Here is a 23169-nt window from a genome sequence, read left to right on the forward strand (position 1 = left end):
CTGTGGGGGCATCATACATCCTGTATAAGGGGCATAATGGGGGCATTACACTGTGGGGGCATCATACATCCTGTATAAGGGGCATAATGCGGGCATTACACTGTGGGGGGGGCATCATACATCCTGCATAAGGGGCATAATGGGGGCATTACACTGTGGGGGGCATCATACATCCTGTATAAGGGGCATAATGGGGGCATTACACTGTGTGGGGGCATCATACATCCTGTATAAGGGGCATAATGGGGGCATTACACTGTGTGGGGGCATCACACATACTGTATAAGGGGCATAATGGGGGCATTACACTGTGGGGGGCATCATACATCCTGCATAAGGGGCATAATGGGGGCATTACACTGTGGGGCCAGTAAAGGGGTCCTGTACTATGAGAACAATACGTTTCCTCCCTTCCTGTCTCCATAGTTGGGTCGTATGTATCTATTACAGGAAACAGAACAAAAACCTTATGATTCTTATAAAGGGGCAACACAAGACCCCAAAAGAGTCAACGTGCTGAAGGGGTTAATGCCCCCTGCGCCCAGTAATGGGGGGTCTCCACATACCTCCACCTGCAGAGCCGCCACCACATATATGGCTGCTCTGTGCGCACAGGAGCTGTGATGAGGTCACAGGAGGGGAGGAGTCAGGGGTCACATGATCAGGGGCCTCAGTGGATGCAGGACTCTGCTGTGCTGGTTGTCATGGTGCTGGATGAGCTGAAGTTTATGTGTGGGGTCAGGAGGGGTTTACAGTGTAGATGTAGCAGAGCCGCGTGTGTACTAGGTGTACGGAGCAGAGCCGCGTGTGTACGAGGTGTACGGAGCAGAGCCGCGTGTGTACGAGGTGTACGGAGCAGAGCCGCGTGTGTACGAGGTGTACGGAGCAGAGCCGCGTGTGTACGAGGTGTACGGAGCAGAGCCGTGTGTGTACGAGGTGTACGGAGCAGAGCCGCGTGTGTACGAGGTGTACGGAGCGGAGCCGCGTGTGTACGAGGTGTACGGAGCGGAGCCGCGTGTGTACGAGGTGTACGGAGCAGAGCCGCGTGTGTACGAGGTGTACGGAGCAGAGCCGCGTGTGTACGAGGTGTACGGAGCAGAGCCGTGTGTGTACGAGGTGTACGGAGCAGAGCCGCGTGTGTACGAGGTGTACGGAGCGGAGCCGCGTGTGTACGAGGTGTACGGAGCGGAGCCGCGTGTGTACGAGGTGTACGGAGCGGAGCCGCACGTGTACGAGGGGTACGGAGCGGAGCCGCGTGTGTACGAGGTGTACGGAGCGGAGCCGCGTGTGTACGAGGTGTACGGAGCGGAGCCGCACGTGTACGAGGGGTACGGAGCAGAGCCGCGCGTGTACGAGGTGTACGGAGCAGAGCCGCGCGTGTACGAGGTGTACGGAGCAGAGCCGCGCGTGTACGAGGTGTACGGAGCAGAGCCGCGCGTGTACGAGGTGTACGGAGCAGAGCCGCGTGTGTACGAGGTGTACGGAGCAGAGCCGCGCGTGTACGAGGTGTACGGAGCAGAGCCGCGCGTGTACGAGGTGTACGGAGCGGAGCCGCGTGTGTACGAGGTGTACGGAGCAGAGCCGCGTATGTACGAGGTGTACGGAGCGGAGCCGCGTGTGTACGAGGTGTACGGAGCGGAGCCGTGTGTGTACGAGGTGTACGGAGCGGAGCCGCGCGTGTACGAGGTGTGCGGAGCGGAGCCGCGTGTGTACGAGGTGTACGGAGCGGATCCGCGCGTGTACGAGGTGTACGGAGCGGAGCCGCGCGTGTACGAGGTGTACGGAGCGGAGCCGCGTGTGTACGAGGTGTACGGAGCGGAGCCGCGTGTGTACGAGGTGTACGGAGCGGAGCCGCGTGTGTACGAGGTGTACGGAGCGGAGCCGCGTGTGTACGGAGCAGAGCCGCGTGTGTACGAGGTGTACGGAGCACAGCCGCGTGTGTACGAGGTGTACGGAGCGGAGCCGCGTGTGTACGAGGTGTACGGAGCGGAGCCGCGTGTGTACGAGGTGTACGGAGCGGAGTCGCGTGTGTACGAGGTGTACGGAGCGGAGCCGCGTGTGTACGAGGTGTACGGAGCGGAGCCGCGTGTGTACGAGGTGTACGGAGGGGAGCCGCGCGTGTACGAGGTGTACGGAGCGGAGCCGTGCGTGTACGAGGTGTACGGAGCGGAGCCGCGCGTGTACGAGGTGTACGGAGCGGAGCCTCGCGTGTACGAGGCGTACGGAGCGGAGCCGCGTGTGTACGAGGTGTACGGAGCGGAGCCGCGTGTGTACGAGGCGTACAGAGCGGAGCCGCGCGTGTACTAGGTGTACGGAGCGGAGCCGCGCGTGTACGAGGTGTACGGAGCGGAGCCGCGCGTGTACGGAGCGGAGCCGCGCGTGTACGAGGTGTACGGAGCGGAGCCGCGTGTGTACACTGTTTACGGAGCTTAGCCGTACGTGTACAGAGATTGGAGCCGTGTGTACAGAGCGGTTTGTATACAGACCAGAGCCATGTATCTACATAGTGGAGTCATCTTTGTATGGAGCGGAGCCACGTGTGTACGAGGTTTACGGAGCTGCACGTGTATGAGGTGTACAGAGTGGAGACGTTTGTGTACAGAGTCGTGTGTGTACGGAGCGGAGCCGTGTGTGTACGGAGCCGTGTGTATGCTGTATACAGGTTCGGTCGAGACACCGCGGCTCTTTATCAGACTGTAGAAGAACTGACACTGGACACTCGGTAAAACTGCGCTCGGACGTCTCTTGTTTCTCGCACAGATATTGATGACATAAGATGGAGTCAGACGAACCCTCCTACAAAACCTGATAACAAAGTCATTACTACAGGACTGGATGAGAAAGGGATTTATTCTACAAGAAACGCTGGGGCCACAAATGAGAGAATCCGGGCCCCGTGGCTGGATACTCCGGACCCCCGGCGTGTTAGGAGCAGACGGGGTCTTTGTCCCTGGAGCTTCTCTGCTCGGTATAATGAGACTCTGATCTTGTTCTTATAAAGAGGGTTGGAGTAAAATAGAAGCTGCCTGAATATGAGGACCTTGTCTGATCTCTATGTCCTTGTGTACAGAGCTATGGAGATAGCGCTATTCTCTGTATAATAGATGTGATGTCGCTGGAGCCCTAATATTCCTGTACAGGGGTCTCTGGAGAGATAATCTTACCCCAGCATTATGGATTGGGAGAAGGGAAAGGGGATTGGGGACATTTTTTTGTAATTCCCCTTCATAAAAAAAAAACTAGAATAAAAAATAACTGGTTAAAAAAAAGTGTTTCGTTTTCTCCCCATGTTGGTTGTAGGAGAAGTAAAGAGCCGAGGCTGAAGATGCTTTATCTCCTGAAGTCTACAAGAGGGAGGATTGGCAACTCCGAATGTCCTTGTCTATTTTGGGATTGTGAGTTAGGAAAAGGGGCAGGAGAACATTTTGGGTTTATTTTGGGGGCAAGAGATGCAATATTTGTCCATATAGTGTAAATATATGAATACAGTTAGGTCCAGAAATATTTGGACAGTGAATCTTTGTGATTTCAGCTCTGCAGGCCACTAATCTGGATTTAAAATGAAACAACTGAGATGCAATTAAAGTGGAGACTTTCAGGTTTAATTAAAGGGGTTGAACAAATATATCTTGTTAAACATTTAGTTACTGCAATCATTTTTCTACAAAGCCTCCTCATTTCAGGAGCTCAAAAGTAATTGGACAAATGAACGTTACCATAAATAAAATGTTCATGTTTAATACTTTGTAGAGAATCCTTTGCTGTAATTACTGCCTGAAGTCTGGAAGCCGTGGACGTCATCAAACACGCTGGTGTCACTATCCCCCCGCTTTCTGTCGAACTGAACATAAAGAGAAAGTCCGGTCTGCAGCTGATCTCTGACTTCCTCTTCATGTTTAATTCGTACAAAGGCAGGGATAGTGACGCCAGCTATGTTTCGGGGCCTGGCTCACGTGTCACAACAACCGCACGAGAGCCCTGGGACTGCGAGTCTCGACATCACGGAGGCGAGTATTAGCTTTTTTTATTTTATCCGGACCAAGTGTAGGGTATGACAAGGAGTTGTCCAAGTAGTGGACAACTTCTTTAAGCCTGTAAATGCAGCTCGATGGGGTTCAGCTCTGGTGACTGACTTGGCCATTGCAGAATATTCTACTTCTTTGCTTTTGCACTATGTTTTGAGTCATTGTCCATCTGTACTGTGAAGCACCATCCAATCAACCTTACTGCACTTGGTTGAATCTAAGCAGAAAGTATCACCTTGTACACTTCAGAATTCATCCGGCTGCTTCTGTCTTCAATCACATCATCAATAAACACTAGTGACCCAGCACCATTGGAAGCCATGCAAGCCCGCACCATCACACCGCCTCCACCATATGTTACTGAGGATGTGCTGTGCTTTGAATTATGAGACATTCCAAGCCTTCTTCATACTTTCTTCTTCCCATCATTCTGGTACAGGTTGATCTTGGTTTCATCTGTCCCAAAAATGCTTTTCCAGAACTGGACTGACTTATTTAGATGTTTTTTTTAGCAAAGTCTAATCTGGTATTTGTATTTTTAAGCCTGATTAATGGTTTGTACCTTGTGGTGAATCTTCTTTATTTGCTCTCATAAAGTCTCATCTTTTATGGCAGATGTAGACACTGAAAGACATACTTCCCGGAAAGTGTTCTGCACTTAGGTTGATATTGTGAAGGGGATTTTCTTCACCATGGAAAGGATTCTGCAATCATCCACCACTGTTTTCTTCAGTGAGTCCACACCTTTCATTCTGTGTTATGGGTTCACACCAACAGCTTACAAATACAAAAGCTACACCTGGAATCAGCTCCAGACCTTTTATCTGCTTCATTGATGATGGATTAATGAGGGAAGAGCCCATACAGCCAGTCAAAGACCTTTTGCGATAATTGTCCAATTACTTTTGGTCCCTTGAAAAAGAGGCAGCTCCATATTAACCCCTTAAGGACCAGAGCATTTTCCTTTTTTGCGTTTTCGTTTTTTGCTCCCCTTGTTCCCAGAGCCATAGTGTTTTTATTTTTTGGTCAATATGGCCATGTGAGGGCTTATTTTTTGCGGGACGAGTTGTACTTTTCAACGCCATTACTAGTTTTACCATATCATGTACGGGAAAACGGGAAAAAAATTCCAAGTGCGGTGAAATTGCAAAAAAAGTGCAATACCACAGTTGTTTTTTATTTATTTTGTTTACCACGTTCACTGAATGCTAAAACTGACCGGCTATTATTATTCTACAGGTCATTACGAGTTCGTAGACACCAAACATGTATGGGTTCTTTTATATTTAAGTGGTGAAAAAAATTCCAAAATTTGGTAAAAAAAAAAAAATAGCACCATTTTCTAAGACCTGTAGCGTCTCCATTTTTCGGGATCTGGGGCCGGGTGAGGGCTTATTTTTTGCGCGCCGGGCTGACGTTTTTATTGATAACATTTTGGGGTAGATCCGATGTTTTAATCACCCGTTATTGCATTTTATTGCAATTTTGCGGCGACCAAAAAACGTAATTCTGGCGTTTAGAATTTTTTTCTCGTTACGCCGTTTACCGTTTGGATTAATTCTTTTTTTACATTGATAGATCGGGCGATTCTGAACGCGGCGATACCAAATATGTGTATGTAGGGTTTTTTTTTTAATATTTTATTTTGAATGGGGCGAAAGGGGGGTGATTTAAACTTTTATTTTTTTTAAAAAAAATTATATTTTTAAAAACTTTTTTTTTCACTTTATGCATGCTTCTATAGTCTCCGTAGGAGACTAGAAGCAGCAACTATCTGATCGCCTCTGCTACATACAGCGGATCAGCAGATCCCCTGCATATAGCAGAATTGGTCCTGTGCTATGAGCGCCGACCACTAGGTGGCGCTCATAGCGACCAGCGCATGACAACCACAGGCGTCTGCTGCAGACTCTGGGATGTCATGCCCACCCATCGGTGACCCGCGATCACATGACGGGGTTGCCGATGGGCGGGGCTTAGGACGCGTTTCCCGGAAGCGCGCGTTAAATGCCGCTGTTGGAGATTGACAGCGGCATTTAACATGTTAACAGCCGCGGGTGGATCGCGATTCCACCCGCGGCTGTTGCGGGCACGTCAGCTATAAGAATCAGCTGACATGTGCTCGGTTCAGTGCGGGCTCAGCCCTCACTGAAGCGGGGGAGGTAGCCTATGACGTACTAAGACGTCATAGGTTGCAAAGGGGTTTTAAAGAGCTGTGATTCCTAAACCTTTACTCCAATTAGGATGTGACTACCCTTAAATTAAAGTTGAGACTCGCCACTTTAAAGGGAATCTGTCACCCACTGGGAGATTTGAGACCTCTAATATGGTCATTGTAGCAGCTTTATTTTTTTTAATCTGAAACCTATTGAAAGTTTACTTGGCTGTGTGTTTGGAATCATTGTCTTGCTGAAATGTAAACCCTCATTTCATCTTCATCATGTTGGTAGATGACAGCAGATTTTTATCAAGAATGCCTCGGTACATTTGTCCATTCATCCTTCCTTCAATGATATAAAGTTTGCCGTATGCTGAAAAACAGCCCCACATCATGATATTCCCACTTCCAAACTTCAATGTGGCTATGGAGTTTTGGTGGTGACATGCAGTGCCTTTCGGTCACCAAACATGGTGTGTAATACGGCATCCAAAGAGTTCAATTTTGGTCTCATCTGACCAGACTTTTTTCTCCCAGTATTTCACATTCTTGTCTAAATGTTGTTCAGCAAACTTTAAAACACGCTTAAACATACTTTTTGTTGAGCAATGGAGTCTTGAGTGGTGAGCGTACATACAGGCCATGAAGGAGGAGTATAGTTTTCTTTGAAAAAAATTGTACCTGCTGATTCCAGGTCTTTCTGCTGCTCTCCTCATGTAATCCTTGGCTCTTGGACAATTTTTGTATAATTCTTTTCACTCCTCTTTCTAAAACTGTCTGAAACCTGGTTATGGCCAATTATGCTGAAATTATGTTTTTTCAACTACCGGATAATTGATGCAACAGTGATCACTGGGACCTTCAGTAGTTTATAAATTCTTCTGTAACCAATGCCATCAGTATGTTTTGCAACAATAAAGTTGCATAGGTCTTGAGACAGCTCACTGGTTTTACCCATGATGAGATCTTTCTTGTGTGACATTCTGGTGAGAATTTCATGTCAATAGCACATTTAGAAATATATTTAGTTACAAAATTGGTGAAATGCGTGTGAAGGAAACTTATCATTGTAAAGGAAATGTAGAACAGCAGTAAAATAACTAGTTAAGTTAGCATCCACATGACCGTCTCTACACAAAGACAATGTCTGCCTACTCTTATTGCTGGAACTCAGAACCATAGTGGGGTCTCCTGGAAGAATACTGAGACACAAACTATTTAAAATGCAAAGTGCTTGCCCCTAAATTAGCCCAGGATCCAGTCACAGACCAGCAATTGTAATATTCTAATCCAGTCCGTCCAGGAAACATGAGCCCAGGACCAGGCATATAAAAAATGGGTTGCACAAAAGAAAGTTGCTCACATGTGAGGGCCTGATGTGCCGGTCTGATTCATAATTCATTCCCCTTCCCTCAAGGAAATAGAACTTAATTGTAGATGTAAACATTAAGGCATTCTGTTATTTATCCCTTTTTATTTTATAGCTGTTTTGCATATTTGTGTGGTTTTATTTTTACCTTTTTATACCTTTATTTGTAAACACTGTATATTTTTATATTAAAGCTTAAAATCTTTAATAGGTTTGATCCTTGTATGCTTTAAAGAATCCATAGCCTTTCAGAGAGTGTGTGGCCTTTTTGATTGTCTGACACTAACATACAGTGGGTACGGAAAGTATTCAGACCCCTTTAAATTTTTTCACTCTTTGTTTCATTGCAGCCGTTTGGTAAATTCTAAAAAGTTCATTTTTTCTCATTAAAATATACTCTGCACCCCATCTTGACAGAAAATAAACAGAAATGTAGAATTTTTTGCAAATTTATTAAAAAAGAAAAACTGAAATATCACATGGTCATAAGTATTCAGACCCTTTGCTCAGTATTGCGTAGAAGCCCCCTTTTGAGCTAGTACAGCCATGATTCTTCTTGGGAATGATGCAACAAGTTTTTCACACCTGGATTTGGGGATCCTCTGCCATTCTTCCTTGCAGATCCTCTCCAGTTCCGTCAGGTTGGATGGTGAACGTTGGTGGACAGCCATTTTCAGGTCTCCAGAGATCCTCAATTGGGTTTAGCTCAGGGCTCTGGCTGGGCCAGTCAAGAATGGTCAAAAAGTTGTTCTGAAGCCACTCCTTTGTTATTTTAGCTGTGTGCTTAGGGTCATTGTCTTGTTGGAAGGTGAACCTTTAGCCAAGTCTAAGGTCCAGAGCACTCTGGAAGAGGTTTTCATTCAGGATATCTCTGTACTTGGCCGCATTCATGTTTCCTTCAATTGCAACCAGTCGTCTGGTCCGTGCAGCTAAAAAACACCACCATAGCATGATGCTGCCACCACCATGTTACACTGTTGGGATTTTATTGGGCAGGTGATGAGCAGTGCCTTGTTTTCTCCGCGCATACCGCTTAGAACTTTTTGGTGATAATTCTATCTTCATCTCATCAGACCAGAGAATCTTATTTCTCATAGTCTGGGAGTCCTTCATGTGTTCTTGAGCAAACTCTATGCGGGCTTTCATGTCTTGCACTATTGAAAGGCTTCCGTCGGGCCACTCTGCCATAAAGGCCCGACTGGTGGAGGGCTGCAGTAATAGTTGACTTTGTGGAACTTTCTCCCATCTCCCCAATGCATCTCTGGAGCTCAGTCACAGTGATCTTGGGGTTCTTCTTTACCTCTCTCACCAAGGCTCTTCTTCCATGATTGCTCAGTTTGGCTGGATGGCCACGTCTAGGAAGACTTCTGATGGTCCCAAACTTCTTCCATTTAAGGATTATGGAGGCCAGTGTGCTCTTAGGAACCTTGAGTGATGCAGAAATTCTTTTGTAACCTTGGCCAGATCTGTGCCTTGCCACAATTCTGTCTCTGAGCTCCTTGGGCAGTTCCTTTGAGCTCATGATTCTCATTTGGTCTGACATGCACTGTGAGCTGTGAGGTCTTATATAGACAGGTGTGTGCCTTTCCAAATCAAGTCCTATCAGTTTAATTAAACACAGCTGGACTCCAATGAAGGAGTAGAACCATCTCAAGGAGGATCACAAGGAAATAGACAGCATGTTACTTAAATATGAGTGTCTGAGCAAAGGGTCTGAATACTTATGACCATGTGATATTTCAGTGTTTCTTTTTTAATAAATTTGCAAAAATGTCTACATTTCTGTTTTTTTTCAGTCAAGATGGGGTGCAGAGTGTACTTTAATGAGAAAAAAATGAACTTTTTAGAATTTACCAAATGGCTGCAATGAAACTGTAACGGGTCCGGGAGGCGGACTGTAACGGGTCCGGGAGGCGGAACCTCTGAGCTACTATACAAGGGGGCGGCCCTTGTAAGGGAGCGGGTGGCAGTCTCTGGGTGAACGGACAGGGAGTTACGGCAAGTGATCAGGGCAGTCTCTGGGTAAGGGGTAGGTACGACCTGTGATGGCAGAGCCTCCGGGTAGGCTAGCAGGCAGGTGGTAGATGTGTGCTCCCAGGTGAGCAAGCGAGAGTCTCTGGAATAGCAGGTGGTCACGGCACGTGACGGCGGAACCTCCGGGCTGGCAGGCAGGTAGGTAACGGAGAAGCGCTCCCAGGTGAGCGGGCAAGAGTCTCTGGAATAGCTGATGGTCACCGCACGTGACAACGGGACCTCCGGGCTGGCAAGCAGGCAGGTAACGGAGATGCGCTCCCAGGTGAGCGGGCAAGAGTCTGGAGTAGCTGGTGGTCACAGCACGTGACAACGGAGCCTCCGGGCTGGCAAGCAGGCAGATAACGGAGAAGCGCTCCCAGGTGAGCGGGCAAGCTGGTCCATAGACAGACTGACCGGAGTAGTAAGGCAGACCGTTGGACCTCAGGCAAGCAGGCAGGTAGCTGATATGCGCTCCCAGGTGAGCGGGCAGGCTGGTCCTTTAGACAGACTGACAGGAGTAGTAAGGCAGACCGTCGGACCTCAGACTGGCAGACAGGTAACAAGTATTCAGGCAGGAATCAGGCAGGTAACTGGCAGGTACTGGCAGGTAACTAGCAGGAAACTGGCAGGAAACTGGCAGGTAACTGGCAACGGGACCTGAGGGCTGAAGCACAGGTGAGACACAGGTGCAAACAACATTGCTCGGGCACCTCCATTTTGGAGGAGGTGCCTTATATATGATGAAGTCCTCCGGCCATTGGCCGGGGACTCTTTAGGGCGGCGCGCGCGGCCCCTTTAAGAGGAGGGGAGCGCGCGCGCGCGCGCCCTAAGCACAGGGGCCGGGAAGGAGCGCGCGCTGAGAGCAGAGCAGGAGGAGGACGCCGGGACGGAGCGCGCGCTGACAGCAGAGCGGGGGGAGGAAGCCGGGCACGGAGCAGAGCGGTGAGAGGAGCAGCGTCCCTGCCTAGCAGAGGGCAGGGACGCCGGCACTACAGTACCCCCCCCTTTAGGCCCCCCCTTTTTTAGGCCAGACAGAAATTTAGCTAGGATGAGAGGGGCATGGATGTTCTCCCGGGCTCCCACGTTCTCTCCTCAGGACCAAACCCCTTCCAATCTACCAGGAAAAAGGTCTTTCCTCTTACCCTTTTGGTGGCAAGAATGTTCTCTACCTCAAACTCGTCCTCAGCAGAAACCGGAGCAGGAGGCGTACCTGTAGACTTGGAAAAAGAGTTAAGTACCACAGGTTTGAGGAGAGATACATGGAAGGAGTTAGGGATCCGTAAGTTGGCCGGGAGTTTCAATTTATAGGCCACCGGGTTGATCTGACTGATGACCTCCAGTGGGCCGATGAACCGAGGCCCTAACTTATAGGAAGGGATCTTGAGCCGGACATATTTGGACGAGAGCCAGACTTTATCCCCAGGGCGGAATTGAGGAGGGTCCAGACGTTTTTTGTCAGCGTGTCTTTTCATACGCTCGGATGACAGAAGGAGTGCGGACCGGGTACTCTCCCATATGGAGGAAAATTTGTTAACAAGAGATTCCGCAGCCGGATTGTCCGCCGAGGTGGAGACGGGAAACGGGATCCGAGGATGCTGACCGTAGACTACAAAAAACGGGGATTTGGAGGAAGACTCGCTCTCGTGATTGTTGTACGAGAATTCGGCCCATGGCAGGAGATCCACCCAGTCAGAATGGTGGGCATTAACGAAGTGCCGAAGGTAACTGGTCAGGTTCTGATTGATCCGCTCCACTTGACCATTAGACTGTGGGTGGTAAGCGGAGGAGAAGTCCAGGGTGACGTCCAGCAATTTACAAGTGGCTCTCCAGAAACGGGAAGTGAACTGTACCCCACGATCCGACACGATGTGACGGGGCAGGCCATGAAGACGGAAGATGTGGCGGATAAAGTCTTTAGCCAGCTCGGGTGCAGACGGAAGACCTGGCAGTGGAATGAAGTGAGCCATCTTGGAGAAGCGGTCAGCGACCACCCAAATGACCGTACAACCGGCAGAGACGGGCAGATCAGTAATGAAGTCCATCGCTATATGCTGCCAGGGGGCAGCAGGTACTGGCAGAGGTAGGAGGCGGCCGGCCGGCAGGTGTCTCGGAACTTTGTTGCGGGCGCAGGACACACAGGCAGAAACAAAGTCTATTACATCCTTGTGCAGGTTAGGCCACCAGTAGTGCCGGGTAATAAGCTGGAGGGTCTTTTTCTGACCGGCGTGGCCAGCTAGTTTAGACGAATGACCCCAGTGTAGAATCTTCTCCCGATCAGGTACTGGTACGAACGTCTTACCAGGAGGAAGACGATTTAGACTCACGGGAGCCACCTGCATTACTCTGGCGGGATCGATGATATGTTTCGGATCCTCCTCGAGATCAGACACCAGAAAGGATCGAGACAAGGCATCCGCCTTGACGTTTTTGTCAGCCGGGCGAAAATGAAGGACAAAATCAAAACGAGCAAAAAACAAGGACCACCGGGCTTGGCGCGGGTTAAGTCTCTGGGCATGCTGGAGGTAAGCCAAGTTCTTGTGGTCAGTGTAAATTATTACCGGGTGAAGAGCCCCCTCGAGCAGGTAACGCCACTCCTCCAATGCCAGTTTGATGGCCAATAACTCTCGGTCTCCTATGGAATAGTTGCGCTCAGAGGAGGAGAAGAGTTTAGAGAAGAAGCCACAAGTTACCATCCTCCCGGAAGATGATTTTTGAGTAAGTACCGCTCCGGCTCCAGAGGAGGAGGCGTCAACTTCCAGGAAGAACTGCTTGTTGCCATCTGGGCGATGCTGCACCGGGGCGGAAGAGAAGGCCTGTTTAAGGGAAAGAAAGGCCTCCTCTGCTTCGGGTGGCCACTCTTTGGGATTAGTACCTTTACGGGAGAGCGCAGAAATTGGGGCCGTCCGGGAAGAGAAGTGTGGTATGAAGAGGCGGTAGTAGTTGGCGAAGCCCAGGAAACGCTGAATGGCCTTCAACCCCTCCGGTCGGGGCCATTTCTCGATGGCAGACAGTTTCTCAGGATCCATTTGAAGGCCGGTCTGAGAGATAATGTAGCCCAGAAACGGAAGCGAGGTCTGCTCAAAGAGGCACTTCTCAAATTTAGCGTAGAGATGGTTCTGCCTTAGCCTGAGCAGGACCTGACGAACGTCCCTCCGGTGAGTCTGGAGATCCGGAGAGAAGACCAAGATGTCGTCCAGGTACACCACTACGCAGGAGTAGAGAAGGTCCCGGAAGATGTCATTGACCAACTCTTGAAAGACGGCAGGAGCGTTACAGAGACCAAAGGGCATTACCAGGTATTCATAGTGGCCGTCCCGGGTGTTGAATGCCGTCTTCCATTCATCCCCCTGACGAATACGAACCAGGTTGTACGCCCCACGAAGGTCCAGTTTGGTGAAGATCCTAGCCCCCCTCAGACGATCAAATAATTCTGGAATGAGCGGAAGGGGGTACTTATTCTTCACTGTGATCAGGTTTAGGCCTCTATAGTCTATACAGGGACGGAGAGAGCCGTCCTTCTTTTTGACGAAAAAGAAGCCTGCTCCCGCCGGGGAGGTAGATTTCCGGATGAATCCTCTGGCCAGATTCTCCTCAATATATTCGGGCATTGACCGGGTCTCAGCAGCGGATAAAGGATAGATACGCCCACGGGGAGGAGTAGTACCGGGTAGCAGATCGATGGGACAGTCGTATGGTCTATGTGGTGGTAATGTCTCTGCCTCCTTTTTATTAAAGACATCTGCATAAGACCAATAAGGAATCGGAAGTCCAGGTAGATTAGCTGGGGTAGGAGAGGGACGGACGGGATGGACGGGAACCAGGCAGGTTTTATGACAGTCTTGTCCCCAGCGAAGGACCTCTCCGGTTTGCCAGTCTAGCACGGGTGCATGTCTCTGGAGCCAGGGCAGACCTAGCAAGAGGGCGTGAGAGAGTCCAGGCAGAACATGAAAGGAGATACTTTCAGAATGCAGCATTCCCACCTGCAGGGTAATGGATTCGGTGATGAGTTGAATAGGGCGAGGTAAGAGGCCCCCATCCACGGCAGCGACAGACAAGGGTACAGCCAGAGGTTTGGTGGGGATGCGGTATTTCTCAACCAGGGACTGTGAAATAAGGTTCCCGGCTGCTCCAGAGTCAAGTTGGGCTAGTTCGAAATAACGGTTCTCCCCGTAGATGATCGAAACTGACAACAGCAGGGATGGAGAGGATTTATTCTTGTCTAGGTGGACCTCTCTGAGCGAACCTAGACACAGGCGTTTCCCGACCTCTCCGGGCAGGCACGGATCCGGTGCTCCTTACTGCCACAGTAGAAGCAGCTCCCCTCGGCACGGCGTGAGTCCTGACGGGTTTTGACCATCTTGGTCTGGTCGACCTGCATAGGCTCAGGAGAGTGTACCTGGGGAGAGATGGAGGGAATGACGGGTTTCTGGAAAGTAGGAGCTAAACGTGGAATCCTTCTCTCACGGGTGACCTCTTTGGCACGCTCCTGAAACCGTAGGTCAATTCGGGTGGCAAGAGTTATTAAGTCATCGAGAGTGGTAGGAATGTCCCGACCGGCAAGTTCATCTTTAATACGGCCGGACAGACCCTCCCAGAAGACGGAAACCAGAGCGTCGTTATCCCAGGCCAGCTCCGAGGCAAGGGTACGGAACCGTATGGCATATTGGCCCACGGTGAGACTCCCCTGACGGAGGCGTAGCAACGATGATGCAGATGAGGTCTTCCGTCCGGGTTCCATGGCCCGAGCAAACTGTAACGGGTCCGGGAGGCGGACTGTAACGGGTCCGGGAGGCGGAACCTCTGAGCTACTATACAAGGGGGCGGCCCTTGTAAGGGAGCGGGTGGCAGTCTCTGGGTGAACGGACAGGGAGTTACGGCAAGTGATCAGGGCAGTCTCTGGGTAAGGGTTAGGTACGACCTGTGATGGCAGAGCCTCCGGGTAGGCTAGCAGGCAGGTGGTAGATGTGTGCTCCCAGGTGAGCAAGCGAGAGTCTCTGGAATAGCAGGTGGTCACGGCACGTGACGGCGGAACCTCCGGGCTGGCAGGCAGGTAGGTAACGGAGAAGCGCTCCCAGGTGAGCGGGCAAGAGTCTCTGGAATAGCTGATGGTCACCGCACGTGACAACGGGACCTCCGGGCTGGCAAGCAGGCAGGTAACGGAGATGCGCTCCCAGGTGAGCGGGCAAGAGTCTGGAGTAGCTGGTGGTCACAGCACGTGACAACGGAGCCTCCGGGCTGGCAAGCAGGCAGATAACGGAGAAGCGCTCCCAGGTGAGCGGGCAAGCTGGTCCATAGACAGACTGACCGGAGTAGTAAGGCAGACCGTCGGACCTCAGGCAAGCAGGCAGGTAGCTGATATGCGCTCCCAGGTGAGCGGGCAGGCTGGTCCTTTAGACAGACTGACAGGAGTAGTAAGGCAGACCGTCGGACCTCAGACTGGCAGACAGGTAACAAGTATTCAGGCAGGAATCAGGCAGGTAACTGGCAGGTACTGGCAGGTAACTAGCAGGAAACTGGCAGGAAACTGGCAGGTAACTGGCAACGGGACCTGAGGGCTGAAGCACAGGTGAGACACAGGTGCAAACAACATTGCTCGGGCACCTCCATTTTGGAGGAGGTGCCTTATATATGATGAAGTCCTCCGGCCATTGGCCGGGGACTCTTTAGGGCGGCGCGCGCGGCCCCTTTAAGAGGAGGGGAGCGCGCGCGCGCGCGCCCTAAGCACAGGGGCCGGGAAGGAGCGCGCGCTGAGAGCAGAGCAGGAGGAGGACGCCGGGACGGAGCGCGCGCTGACAGCAGAGCGGGGGGAGGAAGCCGGGCACGGAGCAGAGCGGTGAGAGGAGCAGCGTCCCTGCCTAGCAGAGGGCAGGGACGCCGGCACTACGGAAACAGAGTGAAAAATTTAAAGGGGTCTGAATACTTTCCGTACCCACTGTATTTAGGGGACTTATCACCTGGGGTTTGATGAGTGGTGGCATCGTGTTCTGTAACCGGGGTGTGCGGACCAAGTCGGGGTGTTATTTACGCTCATTTTATAGCCTAGAACAGAGGTTGAGTGTTGGGTTGAGTGTGAGGAGATGAATTAACCCTTGCAGGCACACCCCACGTCACATGTTGAGAAGTGTGTACTTGACAACGTGTTCAATACTTATTTCACCCACTGTATAACAATGTGAAATATTGAATGCACATTGAATATAGCTTTTTGGATTAAAGATATTAGTAACTGCATATATTTTTAATTCTAATATACTATACTTTGCAGACTATAAAACACACCTAATCATAAGACACATCCAAGGTTAAGACTGCAGAAAAAAGGAAAAATATTTTTTCTACTAATTAAATTTTCCTTGCTGGTGTAAAGTGGAGGGGTGAATATTACACATTTTAATGTACTAGGGTAGAATATGGAACTAGTAGATCTATTGTTAGTGTTTCTCTGCACCATGTGTTTTATTCACATATAGGTTCACAGCAAGAACATTAATGAACACTCTACAGCGCACATATATACACACGCAACACTGCTGAATAGACAATGCATGCACTCAGCTCTGCTATATACACAAATTTACATACATTCACAGCTCTGCAACATAAGCACATTTACATACATTAACAGCTCGGCTAGATATGCACATTTACATACATTCAAAGCTCTGCAACATATGCACATTTACATACACACAGATTTGCTACATAAGCACATTTACATACACACACAGCTCTGCTACATATGCACATTTGCTGTAACACAGAGTTTAATCTTAATTATTCAGACGTCTATTTTCAGTAAGTCAGGAGACTTTGTCATATTATCTGAATGTTGACACTTAAGTTGATATTTACTGCAACTTATTCCCTGATAATTTTGTGAGACAGAGATGTATGGTCTTTGAACAATTTTGCTATATATGTTGATTAACTATTGTGTGAGCCCTGTGGCTTGTTGACTCGCAAAACAGAGGACAAACTATGCAAATCGATTAAATGCTCAAATAATGAAACCTAAGCCTTTGCCACCTTCCCCCCATACCTGTGAATGAGCCACAGATTTAAATATAAAAAGGGATTTCTGTCATGCTGCAAGTAGATTGAGAGACTCTTTAGGACAGCATGCAGGACACATGGCTCGATCAAGCGGGATACAGGATGTTAGCTTAGGAGGACCCCGGCTCAGCTGAAAGGGATACAGATCTGCGCCATTGACGATCACAGAACCCATGGATACATTTGGGGAAAGCAGGTTGGGACAATGAGGTCACCTGGTCCCATGGATATTGTAACGGGTCTGGGAGGTGGAACCTCTGAGCTGCAATACAAGGGGGAAGTCCTTGTAAGGAAGCGGGTGACTCCCAGGGAGGGCAAGCAGGTAGTCACAGCAAGTGACGGGGACAGTCTCTGGGTAAGCGGGCAAGTGGTCACGGCAGGTAACAGGGACAGTCTCTGGGAAGACAGGCAGGTGGTCACGGCAAGTGACCGGGGCAGTCTCTGGGTAGATAGGCAGGTGGTCACGGCAAGTGACGGGGGCAGTCTCTGGGTAGACAGGCAGTTGGTCACGGCAAGTGACGAGGGCAGTCTCTGGATAGATGGGCAGGTGGTCACGGCAAGTGACCGGGGCAGTCTCTGGGTAGATAGGCAGGTGGTCACAGCAAGTGACCGGGACAGTCTCTGGGTAGACAGGCGAGGCGGGTACCTGACAGGTAGCTGGCGGGCGCACCCAGGTGAGCTGGCTGACGGAGACAGTAGGTAACAGGCAGGTAACTGGTGGACGCTCCCAGGTGAGCAGTCTGACAGACGAGGCAGGAGACAGGCAGGTGACTGAAGGACGCTTCCAGGTGAGCAGTCAGCAGACAAGGCAGGTAACAGGCAAGTAACTGGTGTACGCTCCCAGGTGAGCGGTCTGACTGACGAGGCAGGTAACAGGCAGGTAACTGAAGGACGCTCCCAGGTGAGCGGACAGGCAGACAAGGCAGGTAAGTAGGAGACGCTCCCAGGTGAGCGGTCTGACGGACAAGGCAGGTAAGTAGGAGACGCTCCCAGGTGAGCGGTCTGACGGACAAGGCAGGTAAGTAACAGGCTGGCAGGCAGGACGAGAAGTCAGGCTAGCAGCGGAACCTGAGGGCTGAAGCACAGGTGAGACACAGTGCAAACAACATTGCTCGGGCATCTCCATTTTGGAGGAGGTGCCTTATAAATGGGAGGTCCTCCGGCAATTGGCCGGGGACTCCTTAGGACGGCGCGCGCGGTCCCTTTAAGAGCGGGGGAGCACGCGCGCGCCCTAAGCACACTGCCGGGGAAGGAGCGTGTGCCGGAAGCAGCGGGGAGAGAAGCGCTGGAGGAGGCCGCGCCAGGAGTGGGGAGGTGAGAGGGACGGCGTCTCTGCCTAGTACGGGGCAGAGACGCTGATGCTACAGTACCCCCCCCTTTAGGCCCCCTCTTTTTTTGGCCAGAAAGAAATTTTTCAAGGAGAAGCGGGGCGTTGATGTTTTCCCTGGGCTCCCAAGTTGTCTCCTCAGGACCAAACCCCCTCCAATCTACCAGAAAAAAGGTCTTTCCTCTTACCCTCTTGGAGGCCAGAATACTCTCTACCTCAAAGACGTCATCAGCGGAAACCGGAGCAGGAGAGGCACCTGGATTATTGGAAAAAGAGTTAAAGACAACGGGTTTGAGGAGAGATACATGGAAGGAGTTAGGAATCCATAAGGTGGCCGGGAGTTTTAATTTGTAGGCCACTGGATTAATTTGCCTGAGGATTTCGAATGGGCCGATGAAGGGAGGACCTAACTTGTAGGAGGGTATCTTGAGCCGTACATGTTTGGAGGAGAGCCAAACCTTGTCTCCCGGACGGAATTGAGGCGGATCCAGACGTCTCTTATCAGCATATCTCTTCATCCGCTCGGAGGACAGAAGAAGAGCGGACCTGGTACTCTCCTAAATGGTAGAAAACTCGCTGACAAGAGACTGCGCGGCAGGGTTGTCCACAGAGGCGGAGACGGGAAACGGAATCCGGGGGTGCTGGCCATAGACAACAAAGAACGGGGATTTGGAAGAGGACTCGCTCTCGTGGTTATTGTAAGAGAACTCGGCCCAAGGGAGGAGGTCCACCCAATCAGAATGGTGGGCATTAACAAAGTGCCGGAGATAGCTGGTAAGGATCTGATTGATCCGCTCCACTTGACCATTGGACTGAGGGTGGTAAGCGGAGGAGAAGTCCAGGGTGACGTCCAGCAGTTTACATGTGGCTCTCCAGAAGCGCGAGGTAAACTGAACCCCTCGATCCGATACGATGTGGAGGGGTAGGCCATGAAGACGGAAGATATGGCGGATAAAGTCCTTAGCCAGCTCAGGTGCAGACGGAAGACCAGGCAGGGGAATGAAGTGGGCCATTTTAGAAAAGCAGTCCGCGACCACCCAAATGACAGTACACCCGGCAGAGACAGGAAGATCAGTAATGAAGTACATAGCGATGTGTTGCCACGGGGCAACAGGTATGGGAAGCGGCAGGAGATGACCAGCTGGTAAGTGTCTGGGAACCTTGTTGCGGCCACAAGATGAACAAGCAGAGACGAAGTCTACCACATCCTTACGCAGGGTAGGCCACCAGTAATGCCGGGAAATGAGTAGGAAGGTCTTTTTTTGGCCGGCATGGCCAGCAAGTTTAGAAGAATGACCCCAGTGAAGAACCTTCTCATGGTCAGGAGGCGCCACGAACGTCTTGCCGGGTGGAAGACGAGTCAAATCCAGGGGGGCCACATTCAATACCTTGGAGGGGTCGATAATGTGCATAGGCTCCTCCTCTTGGTCGGAGGACAGGAAGGATCGGGACAAGGCATCAGCTTTGACATTCTTGTCCGCCGGGCGGAAATGAAGAATGAAATCGAAGCGGGCAAAAAACAAAGACCACCGGGCCTGACGTGGATTAAGTCTCTGGGCATTTTGGAGATATGCCAGGTTTTTGTGATCCGTGTAGATGATCACCGGGTATAGAGCCCCTTCAAGCAGGTAACGCCACTCCTCCAGTGCCAATTTAACAGCTAACAGTTCTCGGTCTCCAATGGAGTAATTGCGCTCAGAGGAGGAGAAGATTTTAGAGAAGAAGCCGCAGGTTACCATTCTCCCGGAAGAAGACTTTTGGGTGAGCACCGCTCCGGCTCCAGAGGAGGAAGCATCAACCTCCAGGTAGAACTGTTTGTTGCAGTCCGGACGGTGCAGCACAGGGGCAGAGGAGAAGGCTTGCTTCAGGGAAAGGAAGGCCTCCTCAGCTTCGGGTGGCCATACCTTGGGATTTGCTCCCTTACGGGTGAGCGCAGATATGGGCGCAGTCCGAGACGAGAAGTGAGGAATGAAGAGACGATAGTAATTAGCGAAGCCCAGGAATCGCTGTATCGCCTTCAAGCCCTCCGGACGGGGCCACTTTAGAACAGCAGAGAGCTTCTCGGGATCCATTCGCAAACCTGTCTGGGAGATAACATAGCCCAGGAATGGAAGAGAGGTCTGCTCAAAAAGGCACTTCTCGTATTTAGCATAGAGGTGGTTCTGCCTGAGCCTCAGCAGGACCTGACGAACATCCCTCCGGTGTGAGGGAAGATCCGGAGAGAAGACCAAGATGTCGTCCAGGTATACCACCACGCAGGAGTAAAGAAGGTCACGGAAGATGTCGTTGACCAGTTCCTGGAAGACGGCGGGAGCATTGCAGAGACCGAAGGGCATCACACGGTACTCATAGTGTCCGTCACGGGTATTAAATGCCGTTTTCCACTCGTCTCCCTGACGGATACGGACCAGGTTATACGCTCCACGTAGATCCAGCTTGGAAAAGATCCTGGCGCCTTTAAGGCGATCAAATAACTCAGAGATGAGCGGAAGGGGGTATTTATTTTTAACCGTGATCTGATTGAGTCCTCTATAGTCAATACAGGGGCGTAGCGAGCCATCCTTTTTCTTGACAAAGAAGAATCCGGCTCCAGCCGGGGAAGTAGACTTCCGGATGAATCCCCTGGCCAGATTCTCCTCTATGTACTCAGACATGGCCCGGGTTTCGGCCGCAGACAACAGATAAATACGCCCACGGGGTGGAGTGGCGCCAGGTACCAGGTCGATCGGGCAATCATATGGCCTATGAGGTGGCAATGTCTCTGCCTCCTTCTTACCAAAGACGTCAGCATAGGTCCAGTAAGGAGCCGGAAGACCGGGTAAATTAGCTGGGGTAGGTGGAGGACGAACCGGACGAACTGGAACCAGGCAGGTCTTATGGCAGTCCGGCCCCCACCGGAGTACTTCACCGGAATGCCAGTTCAACACGGGTTCATGTGTCTGGAGCCAAGGTAGACCTAGCAATAGGGAGTGGAAGAGTCCGGGCAACACATGGAAGGAGATTACCTCAGAGTGTAGCATTTCCACCTGCAGGGTTATGGGTTCCGTGGCGAGCAGGATGGTCACCGGAAGGAGTCTTCCATCCACTGAGGCGACCGACAAGGGTTCAGCCAGAGACTTGGTGGGAATACGGTATTTCTCAACCAGAGACTGGGAGATGAGGTTTCCAGCGGATCCAGAATCCAGGTGGGCGAGTTCAAAGTGACGGTTCTCTCCCCAGGAGATAGATACAGACAAAGTCAGGGTTGGAGAGGATTTATTTTTGTCTAGGGCGACCTCTCCGAGCGGTCCTAGACACTGGAGTTTCCCGGCCTCTCCGGGCAGGAACGAATCAGGTGCTCCTTACTGCCACAATAGAAGCAGCTCCCCTCGGCTCGGCGAGACTCTTGGCGAGATTTGACCACCTTGGTCAGGTCGATCTGCATGGGCTCGGGTGAGTACGCCCGGGGAGTGACAGAAGAGGAGACAGGTTTCTGGAAAGTAGGAGCTAGGCGGGGAAACCTTCTCTCACGGGTGGTCTCTTTGGTGCGTTCCTGAAACCGGATGTCAATCCGGGTAGCCAGCGACACCAGGTCATCCAGGGTGGTAGGAATATCCCGACCGGCGAGCTCATCTTTAATCCGACCGGAAAGACCCTCCCAGAAGACGGACACCAGGGCCTCATTATCCCAGGCAAGCTCAGAAGCGAGGGTGCGGAACCGTATGGCATATTGGCTCACGGTGAGACTCCCTTGATGGAGACGTAGCAAAGAGGAGGCAGGTGAGGTCTTTCGTCCCGGTTCATCGAAGACTCTCCGGAAAGCAATGAGGAAAGACGACAGGTCGGACACCAGGGGATCCCCTCTCTCCCACAGGGGGTTAAGCCATGCCAGTGCCTCCCCAGTGAGATGGGACATGATGAATGCCACTTTGGCCCGGTTGGAGATAAACTGGTGAGTCAAGAGTTCAAAGTGCAGGGTGCACTGGTTTATGAAGCCCCGAGCTTGAGCGGGGTCGCCTCCGAAGCGAGGAGGTGCAGACAGCCGGGGTCCGGGACAGGATGCCATGGTATTGGTGGGCAGCGGCGCTGCCGGGTTGCGAGTCATGACACTAGCGGTGGTTGCTGGTGGAGCAGTCAGAGTGTCCAGGCGAGAGTTGACATTCCACAGGTGACTTAGGATGGACTCCTGTTGGGACCTCTGACGGGACAGTTCATGACATAGGTCCGAGAGCGAGGGAGCTTGGGTGCCACCGGGTTCCATGGCCCGAGCAAACTGTAACGGGTCTGGGAGGTGGAACCTCTGAGCTGCAATACAAGGGGGAAGTCCTTGTAAGGAAGCGGGTGACTCCCAGGGAGGGCAAGCAGGTAGTCACAGCAAGTGACGGGGACAGTCTCTGGGTAAGCGGGCAAGTGGTCACAGCAGGTGACAGGGACAGTCTCTGGGAAGACAGGCAGGTGGTCATGGCAAGTGACCGGGGCAGTCTCTGGGTAGATAGGCAGGTGGTCACGGCAAGTGACGGGGGCAGTCTCTGGGTAGACAGGCAGTTGGTCACGGCAAGTGACGGGGGCAGTCTCTAGATAGATGGGCATCGTGGTCACGGCAAGTAACCGGGGCAGTCTCTGGGTAGATAGGCAGGTGGTCACAGCAAGTGACCGGGACAGTCTCTGGGTAGACAGGCGAGGCGGGTACCTGACAGGTAGCTGGCGGGCACTCCCAGGTGAGCAGGCTGACGGAGACAGTAGGTAACAGGCAGGTAACTGGTGGACGCTCCCAGGTGAGCAGTCTGACAGACGAGGCAGGAGACAGGCAGGTGACTGGTGGACGCTCCTGTTATGTTCTGCTACCAGAGCTAAGGAAAGAGAGGAGATCTGTCCCTACGATAGAACTCAGCTTAATCCCTACGATGTAACAGGGGACCTGATCCTGCGATCAGACCTGCTAAAGTACTAAGCTAGTCTGTACGTAGACCTATAGATGTGGGGAAGGAATCCCTACAAGTACTAAGGACTGGGAGGAAAATGGGACACCTCCTAACAGAAATAGTAGCAGACAGACGAACAAACAAAATATATAGAACATAGAGGTCCGTAGACCAAGCAAACTAACAGAGTTAGATACAGAGCACAGGCTAGCTAGAAAGTAGTTAAACAATGAAGTCCAGCAAAGCCAGAAGGGCGGAGCAGGATTAAATAGGCCAACAAGGTCAAGTGACCAGCAAAGGAAAAAACCTAAGAACAAGGTTCT

General features: G+C 51.3%; 2 protein-coding genes across 5 annotated transcripts in view; both read right to left on the bottom strand.

Annotated features, from left to right (window-relative positions):
• LOC141198618 (uncharacterized) overlaps window positions 1–631 on the bottom strand; it is a 216215-nt gene extending 215584 nt beyond the window's left edge. Inside the window, exon 1 of the mRNA XM_073663053.1 lies at window positions 567–631. The gene's annotated coding sequence lies outside the window, so the exon portion shown is untranslated. The remainder of the gene's footprint in view (window positions 1–566) is intronic.
• Window positions 1–23169, bottom strand: part of LOC141198608 (uncharacterized) — a 540563-nt gene that overhangs the window by 321108 nt on the left and 196286 nt on the right. The window lies entirely within an intron of this gene.

The sequence above is a fragment of the Phyllobates terribilis genome, unplaced genomic scaffold, assembly GCF_046119375.1.
Source record: "Phyllobates terribilis strain yellow unplaced genomic scaffold, ASM4611937v1 Scaffold_98__1_contigs__length_5973952, whole genome shotgun sequence".
In the NCBI taxonomy this organism is placed as follows: domain Eukaryota; kingdom Metazoa; phylum Chordata; class Amphibia; order Anura; family Dendrobatidae; genus Phyllobates; species Phyllobates terribilis.